The sequence below is a fragment of the Gasterosteus aculeatus genome, chromosome 10, assembly GCF_964276395.1.
Source record: "Gasterosteus aculeatus chromosome 10, fGasAcu3.hap1.1, whole genome shotgun sequence".
In the NCBI taxonomy this organism is placed as follows: domain Eukaryota; kingdom Metazoa; phylum Chordata; class Actinopteri; order Perciformes; family Gasterosteidae; genus Gasterosteus; species Gasterosteus aculeatus.
This window is the reverse complement of record NC_135697.1, coordinates 489572-497017: the sequence shown is the minus strand read 5'-3', so window position 1 is coordinate 497017 and position 7446 is coordinate 489572. Positions and strand designations below refer to the sequence as shown.

The following is a 7446-nucleotide window of genomic DNA, read 5'->3' as shown; positions in this document are numbered from 1 at the left end:
GTATATATAAAGCCTGGCTGGCCCTTGCTTCAGCCTCTCTCGGCCCGCTCTCACAGCAGCAGGAGGCGACGCTCGGTCTCGCGGAGCGGGCAGCACGTGGGGAGAACCAACGGAAGCTGCCGAGGCCCCGCACGTGCGCTTACGATCATGACGTAGGTCGTGGTTTCCCCACGATGAGAACGTGGAGCTGCGGGCAGAGCACGTGGTCCGACGGGAGGAAAGCTTGTCTCTGGGCCTGCGGCCGACCAGGCGGTGAAATGTAAGTCCTCCAGTCCGTTATCATTGGATGCAAAATTAGTGAATTACATGTGTTAATGTCGTAACCTAGTTAGTTAAATAACCGGCTACGGTAAATTGCATATATTCTGAATTATCTAACGAACTTTTGTTTTTAAACATCTGTTAAAGTACCATTGACAAAAGCTTTTGAATATATATTTCCAAAGTGAGTCACATTGAACTGAAGGGTGTGCAGCAGCGCCCCCTGCAGGGCTTTACGCAAAGCTCTACATACAGGTTATAATCTTTAATACCAATACCACCATGGTATTTTAACTGAACTTATAAGTATTCTTGGCTCACTAGTAACTTGTATTCCTAAAATAGCCAGTATGAAATATGTAATGTATTGTCCATAAGATTCGTTAATGTTGTTCATTTAATAACTGGCTCTTTAATTGAAATTGACGCCCTGCATTTTCAGGCTCAATGACGAAGATGTAACTGAACCCACCAGGACTACTGGTGCTCCACCTCCAGTGAGGAGAGGTCTGCAGCCATGGTGAGGGCCAGGATGGGATGCCTGTGATACGCTATGAGAACAAGATGCTGCTGTGATGATTCACTAGACTAGAGTCTCTGATAACCATGAAGCTATTTCACAGTGCACTGAGCATGCATATTAAACATTCTACTCCCAAGTATACATGAGAACGGGTTGTGATGCTGTTGTCTGTGTACTCAACAGGTATCTACAGCAGTGGGACTAGATGAGACCACCAGTGGGTTCTCTGGACGGCTGGCAGTAGTACTACTAGTGCTCCACCTCCAGTGAGGAGAGGTCTGCAGCCATGGTGAGGGCCAGGATGGGATGCCTGTGATACGCTATGAGAACAAGATGCTGCTGTGATGATTCACTAGACTAGAGTCTCTGATAACCATGAAGCTATTTCACAGTGCACTGAGCATGCATATTACACATTCTACTCCCAAGTTCACATGAGAACGGGTTGTGATGCTGTTGTCTGTGTACTCAACAGGTATCTACAGCAGTGGGACTAGATGAGACTGCGCTCTTGGTAAGTTTGGCTTCTAGAGCTTTTGTTTCATGTGGAATGATTTAAGACGTGTTTTGAAAGTGCTGTTCATTTTCCTGTAATTAGGCTTTACTATACTGAGTTTTCTCAACCAAGTTATAAAACTATGCGATCTGAAGGGACTAGCTTCTTCAGAATAACTTTACAAAGGCGATGTGTGATTTAAGGGTGTGCTCTCAGAACGTGTCTTGGTTCTGCCATGTGGTGGTAATGCTACACATTTTCCACAGGTGGTGGACCTGCAGAGGGGCATTGCAGGGTGCAGCGGAGCGCACCAACCTCTCAGGTAATGTGTCTGCGCTCTAAGCCGGTTACTGATGAGCACATGGCGCTTAAGCTTCTCCCATAGCGCTTATGTCTGAGTTTGGTCAATGATGAGTCAGTTATTTGGTTCAACTGATCTTAACTGAAGTTTACTCGCAGCGCACTGAGACACTCGGACTGCCTGTCTTCCATATCCTCTTCAACATGAGCGCAAAGCAGTTTTCACTGATCTTTCCACTTTCTCAGGTATGACTGGCAGCCCCAGCTGGATGACCTCCAGACTGCACAGCCAGGTGAGTGTTGATGGGACGGTGACGTTTAGGACCAGACCTGCTGAGAATTAACCAAACGTGTCATTTGTCTTCACAGGTGCTGTGGGTCTGGAGTGGCTAGAGAGACGGGCCGACACAGAACCTTCAGAGAAACCAAGCATGAACTGTCCCACATTGTCCTTTGTTTGGTTGTGCAAAGTTTCCTAAACTTTTGTAATAAATAAAATATAACTCAAGGATTTTGTTTCCGTGATTGCAGTTTGATTAGAATAATAGACCGGAATCTTCTCCAGTGTTCTCTATTGATGACACCACTTTAATATAAATGGTTGAATATACTGCATGTGGTTGAGGCCTACATGTAACTATTTAATGAAGGATTTCTAACTTGGCACTTGAGGCTGCAGAACATGGTGTCCTCAGAAGACCCCTCGCTGCTATGACTGGTACCATGTAAACCCCCTGCAGTCGGTTCCCCACCAGGATGAGGTCATAGATAGAGACTATTAACCTCAGTGACGGAAGACGTCCTGCTCAATGGATACAAAAAGAGTAAACATTAACTACGTGGTGGCGAGGTGAGTTTTATTTTGAAGGATGACACTGAACCGGTAGCCCGTCTTTAGCCAGACGGCGTTCGCGACACGCGCTGCCGGAAGCTGCGTAACCCGAACCACAAAGCCCAGTGCGTCACAGCGCCTCGGCTCGTCTGAAGCTAGCGGACGCAAACTTACGGTGAGCGTTTATTTATCGTATTCGACACCAGGTCAAACTAGCGGGACGTTACGTCAGTGGCTGCTACGCTCCGACTAACTTCAGCTAACTGACGTGGCGCTTCTCGCGCTGGTTGCAGGTGGACACCGAACGGACACGTTTCTCAAGCGGAGCCGCCGATTGTCGTCGAGACTCCGCAGCGGGTTCGTCCGGTTGAACCCACGACACGTAGACGAGGAATGCGGTGATTCGTTAAGGGCGTTGGGAGTAATGCGGGGCGCGGACCCTCCATGTCCAACACACCCACAGGTGTGTATGGCCTGATGACGTCATCTCTCCGAGGCCTCAACCTGTGTGAACAAGTGTTACAACTTAGCGCTACGTACACGCGTCTCTAGCAGCCAGTCTAACTTGGAGCAGTCCAACAGAAGGCATGGCGGCTGAAGTGGGCCGCGTGTGGGGGTGGGTGCGCTCGTGGGGCAGCGCTGGCGTGTCAGACAATACCACGCCGGCAATAAACAGAAGCCATAGTCCCGGCTTGAGCGGGCGGGGCGCGGGGGGGTGGACCTCTTGGATCTGGGGGGGGTGGAAACGTCAAAATGAGCAAAGTAGCCCAGCAGAGGAGTACTGGGAGGCGCAGGAGAAGCTCCCTGCTGGGGGGAAACCGGAGACACGCGTGTCCAAGTGGTGGAATACTTCTTACCTTTCATGGCCAAGGAAAACCCAACCAAGTGAATTGAGACGGAGGAAACGTGATGCGTGTGACTGTGATATTGATGGGGACTTTTCGGATTACGGAACACCCCCGCCGTCTCCTACGCCCCCTTCCTCTGAGCTGCCGTCTCCTTTCAGAGTCTTTGCGCACAGCTGGAAGGTGGAAATCCTTCCAGAGCACTACGAGATCAGCTTCAACTTCCTCCGCCACTTGTTTGACCTGTTTGTGGTTGGCTTTCTGTGGACCGTGTCCCCCCCTGCCAAGCTGATCTTGGAGGTGTTGGGGGTCCAGGGAGCGCTGAGGCTGTGGTTCCACGGCATGGCCATGTTTTTTGTCTCCACGGTTGGAATGGCGGGATTACTGTGGTTGATCCAGGAGTACCTGCCTCAGTTTGCTCTGATCTTCGGCATCGTCCAGGCGTTGGTGATCTCGGTCAGTGTTCGTCAGAGTGTCGTCCTCGGCGTAGAGGAAGAAAAGAAAGACTATGAGGAGGAGGGAAAGATGGATGAAGACAGGAAGAATGGGAAGGAAGCCAAGGAAAGCCTTGAGTCTGTTGATGACCAGGTGAAGACGATGTAAGGTAAGCCCCTTGACTCAGCGTACTTTGTAACACCTACTGTTCTGCATTATTGAACCCAGAAAGCCAAGCTCTATGTTCCTGGGCCAGCAGTAGACGGACCACGTGGTCAGCTCCATTATCAGTGGCGTTTATCAATAACTACGGGGCGCGTGAACTTTGCACAAAGGCACGATGTTCTTTTAATATATAATGAACCACACAAATATTTATAAATGAGTTTAAATGGTTTCAATTTGCCCAACAGAGGGAAACACTGATAACACTGAAGCCTAGTTTATGCTTCTGCGTTTTCAGAGCGACGCAGACGCAAGAGCCCCTTGCGTGTCCCCTGCGTGTCCCCTGCGTGTCCCTTGCGTGTCCCTTGCGTGTCCCCTGCGTGTCCCCTCCGTGTCCCTTGCGTGTCCCTTGCGTGTCCCCTGCGTGTCCCCTGCGTGTCCCTTGCGTGTCTTCACGCCTCCTTGCGTGTGTCGAGACATTTTTGTAGACGCGTCTAAAGCTTTGCAGCCTCCCGCAGCACCAGGCTGTGATTGGTCCGCTGACTGCGTCCTTTACGGAGTCTCACGTTCCCGCTTTCATAGATCTGCAACACACGCAAGACTTTTAGAACCGTGAAGTGAAACGAGTGCGTGAAGACGCAGAAACATGCGTCAGCCTTAATATGAAACCTGGTAAGAAATCACTCAGGGTACAATTTTCTTTTTGAAAAGATCAATGTGTTCTTTATTTTTTATTATTTATGTAATAGTAGTAGTTTTGTGTCGAGGTAGCTCAAAAATAAGGATTTGTTTGGCACAAGTCTTTAAACTAATTATATTTAATTGATTCCATGATTCCTCTGCTAGGTTTAAGATCTTGGCCGGTGAACAGAACAAACTGGTAGTGATCTTTCCTTAGTCAGAACATAAGACTGATGAGAAGGGTCCACTTCCTCTGCGTATGTGTGTGTGGCAGCGTGAGGAGGACCAGTGTACCTCTACATGTTGTATTCTTCATCTTGCACTAAGCACATATTGATCAAAGGCTGGTATCAACCGCTATGACCCGATCCTTTGAGGAGCAGCTTCTCTGTCAGCTGGTAAACAACATTCACACACTTTGACTGAGCCAACAGATCAGCCGTAGCGTTACATGTCAGTGCCGTGAAACCCAACAGCTTCCTCATGACGACGCTTCTGTCTTTTCCACAGATGCTGAGAAGACGCAGCGAGTCGAGGAGTCCAGCTGTGTCAGACTGTTCATTGCACATCTGGGGGCTGCAGGGTCTCTTAGCAGTTGTGTTGCACGCATACACGTTTTGCTAATGTCACTATATGTTCAACACTATTGATCCTGATTCTGAATGTTTACATGGACTGCACAGTAGAACGTTTTGGATCAGAAGCTACCACTACATCAGTGGTCAGTAATAAAAGGAGCCATTATTGTTTGAACCTTTGGTTCTGTTGTAATGTTGGTGCTGTGGGTACTGGTCTGGTGATTCACCATGAGACATCATTCTGTTTTGGTACCAACTGCCTGCGGTTCTGAAGCTTCAATTTGTGTTTTGTCTTCGGCCCTCATCTTAAGACACTCACATTAAATGTCTCCCAAGCTCATTTCCTTCAATTCAACTGCAGCCTGTGAGACAGAAACATTCCGGCATGTGATCCTTCGGTGTCCTCTTCAGCCTGCTCCAGTGGACCAGCTGCAATTTGTCCATCGACCTTCGTTCAAACCCAACCAGCTCATTTCCACGCCGAGGACTGAAGCACTGCATTTGTAAATGCTTATTATTCTAATACGCCATCGTCAAGTAGTAATGTGAAATATTGCGCACACACACACACACACACACACACACACACACACACACACAAAATCGTGAAGTCCTCAAAGCGGCTTTTTGTCCCTTGAGGCGGATTTGTTGGTTCTGGGCTTAAGAAAACGTAATTGAATTTTATACTTCAAAATAAAAGTGTATTTTGAGAGTGAACACTAAATGAATAAAAGGCCGTTTGGTTTGATGTTGGTAAATGGTTCCAGCGCTCCGCTGTGATGGTCAAACACTTGGTTTGGTGATGAAGTGGAGGATCCCGTTGTGCAGCACTCGCAGCCATTGCCTGTGAGGAGGCTTCCGTTTACTGCACAAACCTTTACTTCATGCCTATTTTCTCTACTATCATATAGCTCTTCTCCACTACAGTGCATTTTTACTTCATTACCTTTCTTTAGATTTGAAGGTACAAACGATGTGTTGCTTTGGTTCATCAACCACTCTGTATAACGTGTAACCCATTCATTCTAAAAGCAGAGCCTACCTGTAACATTGTGATTAAAGCATCTTATTGAGATGTAAGGGTCCAATTGTGTGCACCTTATGATACGACATAATCAGAATATAAATGTTCAAATCCTCTGTGAGGAAGCAGACGTGAAACCAAGAGTCACGTCTTCTCATTTTAGTTTTCAAATGGAAAGTGAAACGTGCAGCTAAATACTGGCTGATAAGATAGTGGACAGTTCGCAGGCTGTGACAGTGTCTATTTGTTTAAGAAAAGCACATCAAATATCCAATTTATTTCATTTCAAAGGCATATTATGAGAGTATTCTTAGTTGTATAATTTCATATATTCTACAGTTGGCCAGGCGGACAACATGTTTCACAAGAAGCACAGACGGAACCAAGCCGGCGTCCGTTCCTCAGATGACATTTAGGCTCTTGTACAACTGCTTTTAAGTCTATACTGCTTTTATGGTACACATGGGCCAAATGTGTGATGCTATTCTCATCTAATTCATATTTTCTGGTTGATACAAAGCCAAAGTTTATGGGCTGTTAATTACCAATAATAAAAATATATGTATATATCGTTGTCTTCACTGACATTCTTTTTGCAGGGCTCACCAGAGCTTTGCGTACATCATAAAGCCACAACTTGGTGGTGCTATACCACATAGTGAGAAAACAGAACATGTAGAAAAAGATTTTCTATATTTTAATACATGTATTGTGATTTTGGTACATTTTCTGACATCAGTATTTTATTTTAATACATTTTTAGGGGTATTTTGTATTAAAATACATTTTCTGTTGCCGTTAATCGGTTGGATTGGTGAGGAGACCAATCCAATAGTTCAGTGAGGAGTTTTGAGTTTATGGAAATAGTGAAAGATTCAGTGCAGCTGCCTTCCAGGACACGGTGGCTCAGTGAAAGGGAGACAAACTAATGAGGGGCCGGAGCATCAGTTGGACGCACTGACGGGGGCTTGGTATCTCACCACGGAGTGCACCACCCACAGAAAAGAAGAATGGAGCAAGAACTGGAGCAAACGTTTGAAAGGTTTGACGTCTGAAGAGGATGCTTTTGAAATGGTCAAGAACATTACAGCTATCTTCAAGTTGTAAAAGTGGATCAGCAAGTCGTGAGGTGCGATTCGATATTCCAGAAGAACATAGTTGGATCTAGACGAGATAAATTGCCAGTAGAACAGGACTACAATGGTGCATTGAGATGCCACCTTCAAGTTTAAATGAAACATCGGAGAACAACCACATACGAGACGTGGGATGTTTCCAGTGATCAGTTCCAGCTCGGACCCGTGTC

The 7446-nt window shown here is 46.7% G+C and overlaps 1 long non-coding RNA gene and 1 other non-coding gene across 3 annotated transcripts; both read left to right on the top strand.

The window, feature by feature from the left end:
* LOC144383521 (uncharacterized) lies at positions 1–2091 on the top strand. Of its 2 annotated transcripts, XR_013450948.1 has the most exons (7): positions 1–259; positions 704–781; positions 968–1073; positions 1260–1298; positions 1547–1602; positions 1827–1873; positions 1950–2091. It is a non-coding gene; the product is annotated as an uncharacterized LOC144383521 (long non-coding RNA). The 2 variants fall into 2 exon arrangements; XR_013450949.1 differs by lacking the exon at positions 968–1073.
* Positions 2092–2483: 392 nt separating this feature from the next.
* Positions 2484–6710, top strand: LOC120826086 (uncharacterized). Its single transcript, XR_013450950.1, has 3 exons — positions 2484–2587; positions 2706–3861; positions 5049–6710. It is a non-coding gene; the product is annotated as an uncharacterized LOC120826086 (transcript).
* Positions 6711–7446: the final 736 nt, after the last annotated feature.